General features: G+C 40.2%; 1 protein-coding gene and 1 long non-coding RNA gene across 3 annotated transcripts in view; one reads left to right on the top strand and one right to left on the bottom strand.

Annotated features, from left to right (window-relative positions):
- zfhx3b (zinc finger homeobox 3b) overlaps window positions 1-20,481 on the bottom strand; it is a 288,437-nt gene that overhangs the window by 217,710 nt on the left and 50,246 nt on the right. The window contains exon 2 of one of the 2 annotated variants that reach the window (XM_085269700.1): window positions 16,730-16,861. The exons of the other annotated variant lie outside the window; for it this stretch is intronic. The gene's annotated coding sequence lies outside the window, so the exon portion shown is untranslated. The remainder of the gene's footprint in view (window positions 1-16,729; window positions 16,862-20,481) is intronic. 2 annotated transcript variants of the gene reach the window in all.
- On the top strand, window positions 5,156-5,618 carry LOC146583294 (uncharacterized). The gene is made up of 2 exons (XR_014893116.1): window positions 5,156-5,222; window positions 5,478-5,618. It is a non-coding gene; the product is annotated as an uncharacterized LOC146583294 (long non-coding RNA).

The following is a 20,481-nucleotide window of genomic DNA, read 5'->3' as shown; positions in this document are numbered from 1 at the left end:
ATGAATTATATTTTTCTTAGACTGTGTAAAATGTCTTATGTTAATTCCCCTAAGTATACAACGCGCATTACTCTCAAGGCATGTATCCATATGCATACCATCTAAATGAGTGTTTTCCTAAAGATTTATCAGGCCTATGGTGCCAGCTGAAATGAAAACACTGAGGATGACTTGCGATTCCTCCATATCAACTGTTAACTGCAAGCCACAGGCAAAGCTTGGAGGCACTCAGTGATGATAACCTACATGGCTGTAAATCTAGTGATAGAAAACATCCCCGGAAACTAAGAAAATATCAAGGTGTGCCAGTAAAGTCTTTCATGGAAGCTGCGGCGTGTGGTAAAGGGAAAAAAAACAGGATGAGGCAGAAATGCAGAGAGAGAGAGAAGAGGAAGAAGTCAGAGAGAGGCTGAGGTTGGAGGGCAGGCGCTAGCCTTGACCTGATCTGCCTTGGCTATAGGCCTGTTGAGCCGGTGAATAGTGGAGTCCCTGAGGTCCCCCATTGTGGCCCAGATCTCTGATAATGACCTTTGTCTGGCCATGATAGCAGGAGACAGGTATTGGCAGGCTCGCTGACCAGTGTCAGTGATGTGCCAATAATTGGTAAGTGTGTTAATAACAACTGACCTAGTGGCCTCTGTAAACGGACCAACTTCTATGTTGGAGGAGAAGATTATCACCTAGGATGCAGCTAGGTATGCTAAACTTCCTTTAATAAAAAAAACAGGTGATAATATAAGATTTTATAGCACAAAAATACTTGTGAAACAGAGTGTTGCATTTTAAAATGTACACAAACATATTATAGGTTTATGTATATTAACCTCCCACACACACGCACACAAACACACACACACACACACACCACGCACAATTTGAATAATTTATTACATCTATTAATTATCATCTGCCAGAAGCAATTTAGATATTTACACATACACAAGCACAAACACAGGCTCTTCTTTTCTCCTTTCCAACTTCACTGACAGCTCCTGATGATCCCCGCTGGCCCCCTCTTATATTACATGCAACACAATCCACCCTTACACACTAATTTGTTTTCTTTGGCTCTTTTTCTGTTTCAGTGTGTAACTGAGCCCTTGAATATATACAGATTTAATAGAGCTAATAGAATCATTATCAAATTCAGATCAATATAAATTTAGCCCCAGTACCCATAAAAGGCAGCAATATTGAAATACAACACTGTCTGTGCTCTTTCATTCTTCCGCCTACAACTGACGCTTGCTGCCATCAGACATGAATTACCAGACAGGCACATTACAGCTAATAAGAGTCTCACAAAACACCCTTTATTAATGCATGAGAGAGTCTTTGATCCTGGAGAAACTTTCATAGGGAAAGCAATAATCAACGTACCTCAGACAACACAATAAGATGCTTCCCATTACCTTGAAAAAGTCAACAATGTGGCTGAGGTCAAATAAACCTGAGTCTGTGCAGCATGTCTCAGAAGGGATGGACAATAAAAAGCCACCAAAGCTCAGCCCCACGAAGCTGCTTTTCTCTACAGACCAATCCTATTTTCATCATTTTGTCAATCAAAACTTGTAAAGCATGAATCAGCCGGCATTTAGTTTTTAGCCAGTAGAACTGAGTCATACGAGAGTTTAGTCGGGATGTAAAATAGATTATTAAATATAATTGATCAGGATAACAGAGCGGTGCAAGGCGTTTCTTTTTCAGGACTGTGATTATGACTATGGGGCTTGCATTCATATCAAAATTCCATTTTTTCATTGTGAAATTAAAGTTTTACAATGAGTAATTTTACTGCATCACTGATAATTTTAAAGGGATATCAGTTCTTCTTAATAAAGACTTTGTACTATCCAATGTGGCAAAATTGCTATTTTCCACATGGAATAACAGAGACCTAAAAAAACCATCTAAAATATACATTTTTTTTTAAAAAAGAAAAGAGGGTAATCATTTGTAAGCATCAAACTCAACACTGATACGTACAAACATCCTGTCAGACACACTGAACCGTTAGTGCCCTGCATACCTGTTCACACTGCATTTAGTTTGATAAACTCAAGAAAAGTTAACTTTCCTTGTTTAACAAGAATCAATATTCCGAAAGTCTTCCCATTTCCCTTTTCCCTTTCAGCACACCTTTCAGTAACAGCATTTGCCCCACCCACAAATGATCCATTGGAGGAAAATTTTGCTTTAACTTCTATTCCAATAATCTAGATTTTGACAGAGCCTGTCACATTATAAAGTCTGAACATAGTTACAAGAATTGTGAATGATACCCATGATTGAATTTTATTGAAGTGGTCAGCAAGTCAGCTCATTCCCCACAGAAAGCCCGGGGGCCTTAAGGTGGTCAGTGGGGAGCAGCTTCACAACATCTCAGCGCTGCATGATACATAGTGAGCGGAAGGAAAAGCAGAAGAGAGGACCCCTATTTGAGACAGAGGTGCCATGCCAGGTGAATTCATGACCTAACTATTTAAGACAAGTGGAATATATTCCCAGTTCAGCTGGGATGCATTGCTTGAGCTCCATCTTCGCACATATGAGTTCTCAGAAACCTTGCATACAGTGAAAGTGGTACACACAAACACAGCATGACGGGGAAAAAAGAAAAACTGTACCGCTTAAACTTGAAGCTGAACTTTTGTTAGCCTAAGAGTGTTTGTAGCTTAAGTGTCATTTTTTAAATATAACCATAAAGCATAAAGACCCACTACTATATCCATGTTATAAAAATTCTCATTTAATGTAGTTTATTGTATCTGTGCAGAAAAGCAAGAAAGAAGGGATAAAGAAAGAAAACATAGAAAAATACAATCATACACAAAATTCAGAGGTATTGTGCCTAAAAGAAAATATTCCAAAAGCAAAGGCCTTTAAATAGTCAGGAAGAAAAATGCATTTTTTTTTTTATTAAAATAAGACACTGTGCTAAGCTTTTTCCAGATTTCGTTTAGATAACCAAAATAGCACTAAACAAATTTCTTGTATAAAAAAAATCACATATAACAGCTTATCAGTTTAATGCATTGAACTGAAAAAAGATCCTTCGCTGAAAACAGATTTTCCTCCCATCTTAAATGCAAAGCTGCTGTGATTACGAGAGATTTGTTTTTCAACCCCTACTGCGGGAGCATGCTAATCAACCTAAAGGGTCGGAGGTCATGTCTGGACAGAGAAAGCATCCCAAACTGGTCACAACAAATGCAGAGGAACATCTGCTCTCTGTGCGTCACACAAAGCTGTCCCCTTGGAGCCCCTTGCAGCCCTTAGGAGCCTGGGAACGGCTCAAAGTCAAGGGCAGCCTCCACAGACCAAACGCTGACTGGACGCAGTAGCAGTCTCTCAGTGAATTAGGGTAATTACCAAATGGTGACTAAAATATTTAAATTTTCAACAGGAACAAATTACAGTTTAATGATGAATGATGAATTTCACTGTGATTATCCAAAAATTACAATTATTTTTTTTAACACATTTACTTAATTAGACCAGCTGATACATACACACACTCACACACACAAACTGACAGGCATGAGAAGCGTTAGTGAGCTGGAGCCTTTCTTTGATTTAAAAACTTGAAAAAGAGGAAGGCTAAGCTGCACGGGCCAGGATGAGGGATTACTTTTTTCTAAACAACAGTAGCTTGAATATGCATGTAGTACATTACACACATGCGGCCCTGATGACAGAGAGATCACCCCCTAGACACTCTCACTCTCTTTCCTTGGCAGCCTAACAATATGCTTGAAAGAAACCATCAAATGATGTCAATAGTTGGGTCAATATCTCAGGATGTCTCAGTTTTCCCTCCAGCAAATGAAGAGCATTATACAGATCCTCCTGGGCGAAGCTCTTACCACACAACCAGTGGCTACAGTACATGCACTGCCTCTGCCGAGGGACGGCTGATATATGTTTTCTTCTCTCAGACACCAACACATGCGTGCTACATTTCTCCTGTCTGCGTAATGTACTGCTGATCTACACCTGCTGGGCCCAGGGTTGCCTAGGTATACTCTATTTGCTGACAACATCAATCACTCAGCAGGACTCATTATTGCCATTTAAAATACATTTAAAGCGATTCACTGAAGCTACTGTCCAACTCGGCATGGACGCGGTGACGCTGATGTGTTGCTGTGAAAAATGTTTCACGGTAGTATCTTGGATGGGACCAGATGGAAACCCTTGTGCTAAGACGTTTGTTTCGAAATGAGCGAAAACCTTTCAATCAAAGCAAAGTGTCATCATCGATCATCATCAAACAGGTAAATTGCCTCTATTTTGTTTTCTGTCCCTGCAGACACGGTGACGTTCTCTAAAGATACCGGGTCATTTCAACAGCATCTCAATGTCAGCAAGCCCGACAGGCCTACTGCGGAGGAGTCTATAAGAGGACACTGAGCTTCCCGAGCTCTCAGTTGAGCTTAGTAATAGACACAGCCACTCTAATTCCCCTTCAATTCTCACCTAAAATCGAAAGCTGCCAAACGCAGCCTTAATTACATATTACCCAATCAGAGCTTTGGTGTAACCCAGTGCTTGCTCCCTCTATCCACCTTACGAAGAACGAAAGCAATGTATCCCATCTGGGATGTACACATATTTCACCGAGGGAATAAACAGGACTAGAGGATATGAGATGGATATATTATGTATATAGGAAGCAAGTGTGAGATTTAAGGAGCAACCTGCTTGCTCAGCACAGAGTGTGCTGGAAAAGCAGGATTATGGATCTCGTCTTATATGTAACTGGGCAAGGTCTATTGACCCAAATTTAATTATTTTAGCCCCCCTCCACCTATTCCCTTTCCCCTTCCTGTCGCCTTTACAATGACATGCATCTATTTTTGTTGATGCTGTTGTTTTTGATATCCATATAAATGTTGTAGTGCTTAAGGGCATGCATGCAGAAACAAATATATTCAGAATGTAAGTTGTTGTTTTTTGGTCATATCATAAAATACGTGTAATCTAACCCTCTGTTTGCTGCCCTGCGTTTAACCGATGCTTGCCTACTGTGTACTAAAGGCATCTCCTACAGGCGAGCGAACAAACCAGGGAAGTCTGAAGGCAACCACAGTAGACATGCAGCCTTTTTCCATCCTCTCTAATCATGTGATCGGGGTGTCGGCACCACATACTCAGTGTAGGGAGGGGCAAAGCAGCACTGAGCTCACCACCATTTTGTGTGGGTACCTGGCTCCTTCTGTGTGAGTACCTGGCTCATATGTTTACCTGCATATGTGTTATTAATTTGCGATGGGCCAAAGTATCATTCGTGGCATGCCTCATTTAATGTGTTTTTGCAAGGGTGCATGCATGACAGGCGCGTTTCTAAAGGAGCATTAAGTGGATGCTGCAGACGAAACATCACGGGGTATCAATGCACCCGACTGCTGCCCGTTCTGGATTTCATGTCATGAATTTTCTTCCTCTCTTCTTTCTCCTGGCTGTGCTGCCGACAGACCCCTCTCCTCCCTGCCATGTGTGAAGCGCATATGGTGAAGTGAAATTGCTGTCTGCGAGAGCATGCCTCTGCCTGTCCAGACTTCATCAGAGGGATTAAAGAATGGGATGAAAAAAATCAAAATAAAATGATGATAGCGGGACCATGGCTTCTCTCTTTTTCTTTTTCTTTTTTCCCTGCACCCCACACTCTAACCCCCCAGCTCTGTTTTAAGTAGAGTGGAACATCAGATGACAGAGAAGGCTCTCTTGCTGGGTTGCAATGGTTTGTAAGAAAGGTTGCCCGGTCGGTGAGCTGCACTACGTTTATTTGGCTCTGACAAGGGCTCACTACAAAGTAAAACGAAATTACGGACAGTACCGTTCCTCCCTTTACCCAGCCTGTGAAGTTCACTGAAAAGCTGTATCCAATTAAAAGAAAAGTGACTCAGCGGTGCAGCAGCAGCTTTCTTTTATGATTACTTAGCCATTTCTTTCTGATGTGTTCACTTTTTTTTTAATATCATAAACAAACAAAAGACAAAATCAGTCACAGCATTAAGGACAGAGAGGGAATGTTTGTGCTGAGGTGGGGTGTTATATTTGCAGTGATGGGAATTTTGGGGGAAAGGAGTGAGGAGAGTGGAAAGATTACAGGATATTAAGGAGTAATGGATGTCACACCAGGCCCCTATAGCAAATTCCCATATGCTTTCATCATGACTCGATGAGACTGATCAAGGGAACAGGACATTACTTGGTTTCCCAGTACTGTTATTACCAAGGAACAGTAAATAGTTATTGCAATGTTTATCATCCTGAAAGATAGCTATTATATAGCGAGCCAGCACCTTTTTTTTCCACACTCAATCCTCTTATAAATTATATTGCATATCATAAGTGGAAACATAAAAAATATAGTTATTCTAATGTCATCCAGAATTACTTAGAGCCTAAAATTGCAGTCAAATCTAATAAAGTTTGAGCAAACATTTTGATAGCTGAGAAAAAAACAAATGTTGATTGAATGCTGTTTTTACTGTGAATTAACACATATTTCAACAAGCAAGGGAAGCGGTTAAAAAGAAACTTAAAGTAATCCCAGAAGAAGGCAACTTGTGAAAATGCATTACACAGATAAGGACTAAATCAAACTATAAATGCAGATGTGGTTTTACAGCAATCCTACTAAATTCTAGTAAACAGGAGTCTATTCTGAGGTTTATTCTGGGATTTGCTAGACACTAGATCTGGCCCTGTATTTGAGACAACAAAAAGGCAATCTTGACATCTTGCCCAACCAGCAGATAATATTTGCTGTTCAGAGACTGGCTTTCTTTTGTTCCAGGTTCTTATAAACCCAAGGCACTTGAAATTTAAGCCCAGTTCAAGAAATATTATTTGCCACAGGGTGAGGTAAATCTCTTGGTGGGGCTTTTCAAAGGGTTGCCCCAGGTTTGTTTACAATTGATCTTATTTAAAAGTGGATTTTTTGTTTTACCTTTCAAAGACATACTTTCTGCCATGATCTTATAGGTCAAAAGAATGATGAATGTTGTTTTTCCAATTGAAGCAAAAAAAAAAAAAAAGGTGAAATAATCAGAAAGTAATATTATAGAAAGCCCTGTCATGCCACTGGTTCCTCCCAGATCTCTAGCCTGCACTTGTACAATAGAAAACACATGCAAAACAATATCTCCCACTACAAAAAAAACAAGACACAGACCCCTGGTGAGGAATCAGATTAAAATATTTCATTCATGTGATTTAGCGACATGTAAACTGGAAAATAAGAGAAAAATTCAGTCATATTCAAAGTGTGTGTAAGCCTGTGTTTGCATTTCTTTGTTGCCAGTAAAAAGAAAATGGCCTAATAGTCTCGTAAAACAGCTGCTTCTCTCATTGTTTAGGGAAGCAGCATGCAGTTTTTATTCAGCATTTTTCCTCTGAGAGAACAGCTGACCTGACACCTGACCAATCCACAGAGGGAAGAAAACCCCACTCCTTTTGCTTCATCTTTCAGACAATTACCAAAATCAGTGGTGTAAGTAGAGCCACTAAGTTATTATTTAGCTACATTCTCTACATGAACATGAACTTCAGCAGGGGCTCCTGTGAACAAGGAGGGCAAACGCGAAAGAAAGATGGGGACTGCAGTTACAGCCAGGGACTATCCTCCAGGGTGGGGAGAGTCCCTTTACTGCTCAGACAGGCCATGCTGGAGGAGGAGGTCACAAGCCGAGGAGGTTTAAAGCGTGCTGCTCATGGGGAGCAAGGTAGACAAGCAGAGGGCACAGCAGCAGGGACGCCCCGGTAAAGACCCCTTCATCTGGACTACACCTGAGGGAGCCCACGGGCCACCCAGCTCAACAGCACACGCAGCTACTCACAGACACACAAAGAGCTGTGTGTATCCACACAAACATGTGGAGAGATTATTGGACACTTGTCATATGGTGAATTTAAAAATGAAATAAATACAGCAGGAGCAGATCATCAGAAAAAATGATGAGCAATGGACAAGCAAACTATACAGATGGGAAATCATCTGATTAAGGTGGTTATTATGGATAAACTTCATACATTTATGATAATGCTCATTGAAATATTTACATCTTTAAAAAAAATTGAAACTTTGGTCTCACTGTGGCAGACCTGCTAAAAATTAGGATTCCACAGTTGACAGGGTAAATATTTTTGTGTTTGAGTGTGTTATTTTGTCTTCAATAGCTTCTGCTATTGAAGGGCCCAGGCATGCATTTTAAATTACATCTATCTATTGAGTCTTACTTGGGCTTATGAGTGGGTCCCTAGGGCACCTCCATTTTCCCAGAAACTCCCTCCAAGGCTGTTCGGGTTAACATGCCCAGTTTGACTATTATATCAATAGTTATAAATGACTTCATTGCACCAATAGGCAACTTTCTTAATATACTGGCCCCACATTTGGGAAGTTTTACAAGCTCGTCCTGTGGGTGTAGGTCTGGTTAGTGTAGTTAAGGTGCAAAGTTTTTCAAAAGATGTGTCACAGTCTAAGGAAACATAAATGATTAGACAAGATGTAACATCATCGCTTGCAGTGTTTCTTTATAAGATTTCAACAGCTCCAAATGTTTCGAGTTAAGTTGCAAAGAGGCAATGATGTGCTCAGATACAGTAGCTGCGGTGAGAGGTGAAAAATCCCCATTGATATCACATGGCCTTTCTGTACCTCTTTTGTTCTTATGGGATAAGAGGTGATGTCAGTTCACTCCCAAGCCTCCCTAAAATGCCCCCAAAGCCTGGCTTCTGAGTGGGAGTGTGTAATCGGTCCTGGCAGAGTGCTGGTTAATGGGGGGCACAGGGCCATGGGTTGGAGATGTATTCATGTGCATGGCGTGGCGCCTGGACCCAGGGTGACACTTCTTCATTCCTGCTGCCTCAGGCCAGGATTAGGATTGCGCCCAGCCTCACAAAGCCAACCATAATGCAAAATCATTTTCATATTAACCTCGTCTCTCCTCTCTGGGCCTGACAGTGGACAGGCCTGCTCTCTTTGGTGCTCAAATTATCCTCAATTACTGGGGAAAGGCCAGGCGAGGCGACGTCACCTAACCTTCACCATCTGTTAGGTTCAAAGCTTTAGTGGTCGGCCAGCCCGCCTGTCTCCTGCCTCTCCTGACCTTTCCGCCTCGGCCAGCTCCTGCTCTGTGCGCCTTTCACCCCCAACCCCAATCACCCCCCACCCCCACCTCTCCATGATAGCCCTGCCCTCTCTGGACACAGATGGGAAGTGCATGTGCGCACATCTCATTAGGTGGAAAAAGGTTATGTCACGCTTTTACAACAAAGATATGAATATTCAAAACTAAACACAGAACGACACAAAAGCCGTGTCAAGCCATAGGTTAAGTCGGCCTCCTAAGCCTACATGTTTGAATATGGTCCGGCTTTTATTGGCTGTAGAATTCGAATAAAATTTAAAAAGGGATTTGAAACAAAATCCTCTTCTGTTGGATTTTCTTGTTTGCTGCTGTAGTATTTAAATATTCCCAGAAAATAAGGTGCATTTGCAGTTTACTTAACAAATGAAAACAATTTACATTTAAAATATTGTAATGATTACAACCCTATTTTTGTGAATTCCTGTGGTTCAAACGTCTGTTAGTTTCCGCTTCATTTCATCAAAACCTCAAAATTTTAAAACAGGTCTTGCTTAAGTCTTTTTTTTTTGTTTTGCTCTGTTTTTTGAAACAAATTTAAGAATTTAAAAATGATTTTTCTCACATAATTCAGAAGATATTTAATAAAGTTTTGTGCATTGCTGAAACTGGGTTTTTATGCTTTTCATGCTTCATGCCATCTACTTTTTTCCATCTTACTGCAAAACTTGGCTTTAATTAAACATTCTTCTATACTTGAGATTGTGCTTGTGAAATATTGAAAAGCTCTTATTTTGCCTATAGTTGATGCACCTCTTAATAATGCAGGCTCTGTTTTCTGTTTGTTTTCAGTCTATGTGTTTTAGCAGTTCCACTGTGTCCATTTGGATTATCCAGTCTGCCTGGCCACTCAGGAGGGCCTCTTTCTCAGGTCATCTGGCAGGACCTGATGGCTCTGAAATAACTTTTAATAAGTCTCCTAAATAATAGATGGAGTGTTGGCTAAAATCAAGCTGGAGGAGCAGGGCTGAGGACAGCAGGCTGCGGAGACATACAACAACCAGGTCCTCGGCACTTCCCTTGCCATCATCATCATCAGCAGCAGCAGCAGCTATGTTCAGTCTCTTGCTTCACCTCCTCTCCAGACCCAGACTCTCTGGGGTTAAAGGTCATGGACTTGACCTTGCAGCCCCCAGGAGAATGTTCACTTTAGGTTTGGGATATAATTTAGGATTTATTCAGCAGGAGGCCCCGTCTCAGGCAGCATTATGCCTCATTATCCTTGGGTGCTCTCTGTTAACAGGGAACAGCCCAGACGAGGCACATCAACACTCAATTTTACTTACATATTTGCAATCCCACAATCAATACCTAAAAGTGACAACATTTTTTCATTTAAATACAACTCAAGTGACCTAAGCTGAAGTCAACACTTATTCGGCACCATGCACAAAAATTATTTCTGATTTTTTGTAGCGATTCTCAGATAACCATTAAGATATTATAAATTAATATGCATATGCAAATAAATATAATAAACAGAGGATAATGGAAATACCTTTGCAATTAATATGAGAAATTACCAGTGAATTCCAGATTAATTATGATGATAGCAGTAAAAGTGCAATCTAATTTCAAATGTAAGTACTTTCATTTAGTGACTTAGCATGATTCCAATTTTACAATAATCATTTTCATTTTGATCTCAGAATATTCTCAGCCCCAGAGCCTAAATATTTATAAAAAATATGAAATTTTAATTGAATTAATTTATTTTAATGGCGATTATTATTAAAAAATGTTTAATGGGAGATGATCAAACTTAAAACTGTACATTTAACAAAAATAATGTGTCTGAATGAACTAAAAACATATACATATGCAAATGGTAAATAAAAGATAAAGAGTTTAGCATTCCTGTCACAAACTGCATAAAACGGAGTGATATCTTTCAGATGCAGGCTAAAAAAGAGTGATCATTTCTATTATGTGGGCTTCACTCTTTAAGTGGGTCCCTGTGGAGGACAATTTTGGAGAGATCTTTCCTGATAAGAAACAAGCCCTGCATGCATTAATATTACATTAGACCCAGTATATCACAGAGCCGTCTGCTCAGTCAGGTAGAGAGCTTTTCATTGACATCTCCTTATCATGTTAATATTACACTCATCAAAGAAGACTATACCATGGAGAAGGAGGGAGGATACGACAAAACGTGCAATATTACGGATTGTTCTTATGAGAAGCCTAAAAGGAGGAACAGACAATAAAATGGTTATTTAGGTCACATATTCACTGTAATGCGCAAGAAAGAGACAAATGCCGCAGGAAAGGCGTCGTTTGGATGTGCGAGTGCGTGTGTCTCGGTCGAAAAATATGACATGCATGGCTGGTCACACACACGCACACTCAGACACACACGACTGTTCAATGCCGGCAGCAGGAGGGGTGCAAATCTCCAGCGAGAGGGAGACAGGTGCAAGGCTCTGCTCTCTATACTGTAGCTTAAACGCATTTGAAGTCCATTCTTAACACACACACACACACACACACACACACACACACACACACACACACACACACACACACACACACACTCCCCCTTTTTATTTCAACGAAGATTATTCTTCTACTGTGCTTTTGTTGGCTGCTGTGTGCGCGCTTGGCTGTGTGCGCATGTCTCTGGGAGCTTTACATTTTAATGTAAGGTGAAAGCAGAGGCCAAAAAAAAAGAGATCATTTTAATTATTGGTTTTTTTTTTATTGTTTCTTTTCTTTCTTTCTTTCTTTTAAATATATGTGGTCGGGTTTCTTTTCCGGGCTGTCGGGCACAGTGCCATCCTCCTACGGAATTAACCATATCACGCTCCTCTAAGCACGTGTCAGGTTAACAAAAGGCGGAGCGCTTAAAAAAAGGCTGAGGCCGGGAGGCGGACGTGTGCTTGTTTCTGTGCCAAAGTTTGTCACTCTCATTTGAATGTGAATGGTATTTACCACTGAGAGCTGCTTAAGGAGCTCGTGCCTACAATACACAACCTCCCTTTTCTGAAGGATTTTTCAATTAGCGCCCCCACCCTCCCCTTCTGCACTAATCGGGGCTAATTAGGCCTTATCGCGGGGTAATAGCTTGTATTAATTGCCTCGCGGGCCAACTGTTGAGGAATTTGACGAGTGATCCAATTGAATCTGACAAGTTTATTCCGTCTATTTAATATTCATTATATTCTAATAGGACACTTGTTAGCATGAGTATACCAATTAGGGCCAATCTTGTACTCAACATGTTGTTTTTTAATCGTTTTCGTAAATATATATATATATATTTATTTATTTATTTAAAGTTTTCTTTAATTTGTTCTTGTTTTGTTGTTGTTGCTATTGTGAGTAGAAAAAACTTTTTTTTTAAATTATGATTTTAATTGTGAAAAGAGCGACATAAATAATCCCAATTTTTTTCTTAAGACTAAATTATTTATAATATAAACCTGACTTCAGTGTAATTTAAGTCAGAGTAGGGCCTGCTGTTTAATCTTTGCCAAATCGTTTTATGAGCCTCCGGATAAAAAATAACCCCAAACTTTTTTTTTCATTATTTATCAAAGTTTAGCGGTAGAAAATATGGATAATAAACCTTCGCTTTTTTTTTCCGAGCAGGCAAACGAGTAGTATTGGGACCTGCCACAATCAAGCGTTTCATCTACCTGAGTTTGTTTTCAAGATTCAAATCTAAACATCATTTATTTATCTTCAACCTCGGTGTCAGCCCCATCTCTTTCCCCACAACAGCGAAATAATAGTGTTTATTTAGCCTCCGTTATTAAGAGTTACTTTCAGTCATTCAAAGACCAAAGGGATTTCAAACATGACATCATATACTGCAAGAACTGACATATCGTGTAGAGGATAGGGCCTGTAGTCTTACATAGCCCAAACTGATGTGCAATAAAAATAGAAACCTGAAACATCAATGCAGGATGTAAACGGATCTACTGGCGAGAATGTTTGATCATTAATCAATTAACATTTATGAAACAAAATAGCCCGTTTTGTGGGTAAAAAGGAAAGAAAAAGAAAAAAAAAGAAACAAAGAAAAAACAAAAGAGGATGATGAATGTAGCAGGACCATCACCAAGACATTTAGAGTCGAGTAGGCCTTACAATTATTTGCTTGCCTTCTATTTATGTTGGTTTCCAGTAAGCCACAACCCCACCCTCTGTATCCTAAGATGGGCCGAAATTTAAAGCAGCTCTGGACAGCAGCGTGGGTGAGGGTAACGGGTGGCTGCAGTGTGAGGGGGCTAAACCCACCCTAAGTTGACCCCCTCCCTTTTTTTGTTTTGAACTCTACACATCACTTACCTTTCTCTTGGCTGAATATTTTATAGGCCCATCTGCATGCTGCTATTCAAAGGTTCAACATTCATGAGGCCTTTATCGCGGAAATTTAAGAAATATATACCTTCCTGAATATAAAATTTTAATCAATTTCAGGTTTCATTTCTTGATCAAAATTAATGCTGTAAGCCCGCAGAGCAGTGACACGCAGGCCAGTGTGGAGCACGGGAAATTCATAATCGCGAGATTTGTGTAAAAAACTGAACAAACGCAGATACGCAAATATGAAGGATTATATATATTTTAGAGAAATATTCAGGCGTCAGAGAACCAGTGGGTATTTGTCCTCCCTGTAAGAGTCGGTGAGCATTACTCACCCCTGCGCTGGGTGTAACAGCAGTCACTTGAAGGCATATGGCTCTCAGCTGCCCCCCCGCATTTGAACCCCCAAGCAGCTCCGGTGAAGTTCAAGGTCTCTGAAGCCAGTGACCATTACGGGAGCAGCGCGGACGCAGACAGAAGCGCCTGCTGTCTACATCCTGCCTGTCTGCCCGAATGTTCCAGCGCCAAATAAATAAACAACATGTCTTTTTTGTTTATTATTATTATTTGTATCATTATTATTTTTTTTATTATTCAAATGCATAAAGAGTTGTAGACGATACATTTTAAATGAATCTCCACGAAATGTAAGACTTGAGAAATATCGAATATAAGGTGGGTCGCCTACTTCATAAATATATTATTTTCCATTTAAATCGTTTAGACCACGACGGAAACTGAGAATCAGTAACCTTTCATTTTTAAAGTTTGTGACGAGGCCACCCAATTAGATTTTTTTCCTCGTCATGTAAAAGTAAACAAAAAAGCTTAAGCCACACACTTTTTTAAAGCTGTATCGGGTGATTTGGGGCAAAATAGTAAAATAAATAAATAAATAAAAATAATAATAGTGCAAGCTGTATCATTACAGTGGTTGTAATACTTCTAATTTGGAAGCAGCTTGACTTCATTAAACCTTCAGGTGCTCATGTTTAGCAAAAGGCCGACAGTTATCTAAAAGCATTACCTGGCATGTTTTTTAATCGTGCTTATTTCTTTATTTATTACTAATTATGTAATTTTAATTTCACGTTTGGAGTTGTTGAATGGCCTGTTAAATTTTAAAAAAAACTGTCATTAACACTTTCTTTATCTCAACTTAAGAACAAAATCATTTTATTTTAACTGTAAGGAGAAGCTCAGGTGTTCAGATTCAAGTAGTGATTTGTATGTGTGAGGCCGGGTTTGTGGTTTCTCCAGAGTCAAATCCTTTGGAAAAAAAAAAGATGGAGTGAGGAAAAATTAAGTTTTTCTGATTTCCAGTCAATTTAAATAAAATTGGTTGTTTATTCTTTGGGTGAAAATGCTTTATTAATAAAGGCACATTCAGCTCAAGGATTATATAAGCAGCATTTGAGCAGCAAAATGTTTTAGGTATTATGACAAAATTAAACGATGATATCTGGTCAGAAATTTTTCTTATGTGTTTTTTGCCAAGTGGCAGTCACAAGGAAATGTGCGACTAAACATTTTAGACTATGTTTTGAAAATGACCACATTTGTTTAAAACGAGAGATGGAGAGGCAGAATGACAAAGGAAGGAAGAGGACAAGAGTAAGAAGATGCAGAGGATACAAAGATGAAGTGGAGGAGAAGAGGGAAAAAAAGCAGAGTGGAAGGTTATGAAGCAACAAAATCAGATGAATAGATGCAGCCAGTGGATGATAGGTGGTCCCAGGTGTCTCTAATGACATCAGCATGTGAGATATCCTGCATCTACATAGTGGAGGAGATCCTGTTTCCTCAGAAAGTCTCTCCACAAGAGACAGGTCACAGCCAATAGCCTCTGCCTGACATATAATTGGTGATATTGATTATAGGTTATCATATGCTGCAGGCCATTTGTAAGATAATGCTGCAGGGGTTAATTTGTCAGCCATTAACCTTTTGGACTGGTGGATGTACGTGTAAATTAAGTTTAAAACAACTTCTAAATGGGTTACCTAGTGTCATCTAATAAATGGAATGCTAACATATTTAAGACATATTACAATACAACACCAAACAGCTTTTGATGGCAGGTTTTTGGGTTTTTTTGTTGTTGTTGTTTTTTTGTTTTTGGCAAAAAAAAAAAAAAAGACTGCTGAAAGCCTTGGCACATACTCTCCAAATTAACCCCCTCTGAAAAGTCCCAGAGCAGTGCCTACCATAAATTCTTGTGCTGACCCTTTAGAAAAATCTCTCTTCATCTAAAAATGAGAGTGACATTTACAGGAAACGCCTTTTCCTCTTTTCTCACATCTGTGAAGTAGCTGTTTGCCTACATACCTACAGGACTTCGAAAGTTGATCTAACCTGTCAATCTGACTAATGGGACGAGGGGAAACTCAAAACAGTGGCTAAAGTTTTTAATTATCCTTTTACCAGGTCGTGTGAATTTAATGCATATTGTTTAGTTTGGCAGTAAATAGAAAGAGAATAAACCATCATTTGGAAAACTAACAAATGTACTACTCATACTGCAACTTCAAGTTTAACAACCATTACTACCTTCAATACCATTTAAATTAATATCATCTTTCATTCTTTTTATTGTTTATTATTCTTATAATAATTTTTAGGAGCCCCACATTTTGGTGTAAAGAGGGAACAATGTTGCAAAGCAGTCAAACAGACTTATATGCTTGAGAATTATCACAGTTTGCCACATATTGTGCTTTTTTTTTTAACTCAGCAAGGAGTAACACATCAAATACACAAAATCACAGTAAAGAGAGAAGCTGTAACCTTTGTGAAAGTCGATCAGAGGCGATCAGAGGTGTAGAAGCACCTAGTACAGCCCAGAGCAGTAAAGACAACCCACTTCAACTTCAAAAACATGACATTTGCCACCTCAGAGCAGAAAATGTGTCTCTCTAACTCTACACCTGTAAACCTGCAAACCCACACATTGTGGAGCAAAAACCGAGCCATTCTAATTCAAGAAAACACTATTAAAAGTTACTCAGTAATGTGACTGCGTGCACTTGAGTATTGTCTTGCGTACAGTATGTGCGAGCGGTGTGTGTTTGTGTGTGTGAGAGAGAGAGAGAGTGAAAGAGTGAGGAGAGAGAGAGAGAGAGGGCGGGAGAGAGACAGTGTGAAAAAGAGGAAGCATGAGTGAGTGCTAGTCAGCAAATCAGTCAGTCAGCAAAGATCAGGTGACAAAGTGAGACAGAGCAGGGCAGCTCCACAGAGGAGGAAGGCATAGGTACCTGTTTGGAGTAGTCTGCTGGCGGGATCAGTCGTCCAACTTGGCATGCATTAATTATCCTCTTGGATAGATGGGTGCTCTATAGGCTTGCTTCTGACCCAGCATCCCTACTGTCCCACAGTCAAAGAAAAGGCTGGATAGGAGCAAGAGAGAAAGAGGAAGAGAAATGGGACAGGGGGAGAGATGAGAGGGAGACAGAGAGAGAGATAGAGGGGTGAGTGAGAGTCAGATCCACTGCTGCCCTGACACCACGACTGGTCCACGTGAGATTGATCACACACTTGCACTCACACTGAGGCCTCTGCGGTGACAGGGGGGAACTGCCAAGGAGTAGCATGCTTTGTCTAGCCTGGGGGACACACATACACACATGCACGGACAGCCAGAATGCTGATGCACACGCTTGCATGTAAGTGACGTACACAGACACGTGCACGCGATGACACAGAAAAACACAAACGCACACGTGGCCCGAGACTCACACGGTAAGATCTGGGTTACAGCTATAATTAAAGCCTTTTTTTTTTTTAAGTTGAAGCCATCATTTCACTAAAATTGGACTTAATGTGCGTTTTACTACTTTTCCTCATTTTGCCATCCATTCTCAGAATTTGGTGATTCAGGAACCTTCATTAGCATTCACTGACTGCCCCCCATCCCTGCACATCTGTTCAGCAGTCTAATGCCTGTTATGTTGCGGAGCAGCTGAAAATGGACAACAAAATAAAAGGGGTCAAAAGTCTGGCACTGAGAAGCGAGGAGACTGTGATTACACACAATAGACAATAAAAGAGATGCATATGAGCAGCGGCAGTGTGCCTGGCCTTTGCACCTTCAGGGAGGACAAGGTTCACACTAATCTCATGAATGGCTTATGTATATATACATACACAAATATATGACATCTAGATCCACCATAGAGGAAGGAAGTTTAAAATTGACATGTGGATGTTAAAATGTGTTTTTTAATGAAATTGCCCCTCACTTTTTTTTAACTGTCTTCTTATGATTCAAAGTTAAATGTTTAAAGTCTTTTTTAACATTTTTTTTATTTTAGTGTCATTTTTTAAATAAATTATATACAGGCCGCGTCCTTCCATTACATAGATAATGTAAGTCAAATAAACTTGAACCAGTGAGATATGAGCAGTGATGGTGATGTTGAAAATCAATTTGCATTGCATTACCAAATATAAAGGCTAGTACTTCAGTTCTCTATTACTTAGAAAAATCACATTTCCCAAATCAACCGTCTCCTTCAGCCATCTTCTTCTGTCACCAACCAGGAGGGGCTGTCTCAGTCAGCTGGCCTTTGTATGCAGATTTATCCAGATGGACATGGCGTCCAGACCTCCGGTCCCCCATAGACCCTCTGGCTGAACTTGACTCTCATGACCGCAGAGGGAAAGGATGGGCCCCTCACCTTTGGTGAACCCTAGCCCCATCACCCTCACCTAGAGTATGGCGGCCTACAGGCGGGCCCACCTATCCAGTATCCAGCATTAGCAATCATTCTAGATTAAATTCAGGTCACTTTCCCAACAGCTATCATCACAGATAGCTGATCAATACTGGGACATTATCACAGAATGCTTCCTCAAACACAGTGTCAACATACGAGTTTTGGCCGGGGAGTGTGTGTGATCACTGAGGTGGAAAGGAGCCATGGCCTGGTGGTTACACAGAGGAGCCTCAGAGAGGAGAACCCTTTGAGCAGAGCTTGAACCCTGGGGGGCTGCAGGTTTGACTGACTATGTTGCTGAGCATGCTGGGCCACAACTTAAAAGGAGATCAGAGCGTTGTACCTCAGAGCAGCAAAGCCCTCTTCCTTCCTCCTCGTCTTTGCCGTTCTCTTTTTCTGCACACTCGCAGCCTAACAATTTTTTCATACTTGCCTACCACTGAAAATTTCTTTGTGAATTCTGGACTAAACATGCACAAAACCTGCAGGAAATGAACAAAAAAATTATCATAGCTTTTCTGTGGACATCAGAGCTGTTTCAAGGACATATTGTGACATGAAAGTTTTTCGTTTTACAAATTAATGAACATCACATTCTTGCTAATTACAATAAACAGATGCTTAAAAAAAGATGCCAGGTCTCATAAACAAATCCCTTTTTTTGTCGGTGGATTTAAAAAAATGATTCTTATATAAACAAACATGGGTCTGTGGAGCCTTAAGGACCCATGTCCCACTCTTTTAATAACCCTGTGACCCATAGGTGCCAAAGTCAGCATGCATTCAAGAGTTGTTGTCTTGCTTGGTTTCCCTTAGGGCCTTTTCTGCCATTCTAACCTTGTTTCTGATCCCGTCCTGCTCTGTGCTTTTCCCTCATGTCCTGTCTGGGTAACGCCATTTTCCCACTCCCCCTCGGTAAGTGTCTCATATATTGGCCTTATCGGAGGTCTATCTACACCACACAACATTTACTTTGCAGGAGCCCAGCAGAGAGAAAGCTTGTATCTTCATCAAACACCAGTCAGCAGAGAGAAAAGGGGGATTGAAGGACTGCTTTATGAATTATTAAGATTAAAATCTTTCTCATATTACCTATCCTTTCCTCCTTCCATTCCATTTTCCTGCCTTTCTTTTTCTTTTTTGGTTAAATTTTAAAACATTTATATCCCTCTGTTCCTGAGTAAACGAGCTCAGGGCCGATTTTCCATTAAAAATAAAAGTTGCAGAGAGGGGGGAAGAGAAGAAGGACGTAGCTTGGTCGGTTTTAGGTTTTAGTCATCTTTAATCAGCCCGGTGTTTCTGTGCTGGGGAAGAAAAGAGTCAGATGAAACAACCGGGTAATGATTTTTTTTCTCTCACTAGTTTTTTTCAGTCTTGGATGTTGAAAACTTAAAAGGAATGTAACAGAAAGGCTTTCTTACCTTTTATTATTACTGTCAGTGAGTCCTTGCTCATTTTGACTTTGTTCAGTGGTCTAAGCAATTTTGGAACTTATTAAAAAAATGATGCATTAACAATGTACTTGCCATTATCCTGGGTCAGGTGTTTCTGAATGGTGGATTCATGGCTCAGAGCCTGAGCATTTCTTTAATGATAGTCTGACTGTATCAAAGAGACTAGCCTTAACCTCTGATATGATCTTTTTCTCTTTTTTCCACAAAATGCCTTACCAGCTAGTTTAAATTGCATTAATTCATTTGTAGAAAATACATGAGCAGAAGCTCGTGGTCTTTTTCAAAGGCAGCGATTTCCCTCGCATAAAATACGCTGCATTTCTGCGAAGTGTTTTGTTTGACATGAGGAAAGAAATTGGTAGGTGGTGTTAAAAACAAAGCAACAAGAGCTGTGGTTCATTTCAATTTAACAGCACAGCATCTGACTTCATTAATTAATTCAGCCTGGTATACATGTCTGTTTGACTGACATAAAAGTTATTTGTTCATACTCTAACATGAACTGCCTTGATTGAGGACTGACTGAAAGAAGCCTAGAGAGTGTTTTTATAGTTCTGCCTTTGTTAAAAATTTTGCACATAAAACAAGCAGAGGCCCGAAAACCATTATTCAAGGAGACGACTTATGTCTGACTTGTGAGTATGTTCGCTTCTCTGATGGGTCATCATAAGCGGAGCGTAAAGATCAAAGGTCATAAGGCCCCACAGGAGTCATCGGGATCCAGGAAATAATCCGAGCACTCCGTAGAGGGCACTCAGTGTCGGCTGTGGACAAGTCATACAAGAAGTGAGAGTTGGCCGCATCACAGCGAGCAGCTAAAACAATGTGTGCATCTCA

This window comes from Mchenga conophoros, linkage group LG1, assembly GCF_057382185.1.
Source record: "Mchenga conophoros isolate Kocher_MC1m ecotype Shallow Benthic linkage group LG1, M_conophoros_male_GT1.1, whole genome shotgun sequence".
Taxonomy (NCBI): Eukaryota; Metazoa; Chordata; class Actinopteri; order Cichliformes; family Cichlidae; genus Mchenga; species Mchenga conophoros.
Note: the sequence above shows the minus strand (reverse complement) of the source record. Positions and strands in the feature narration are given on the sequence as shown.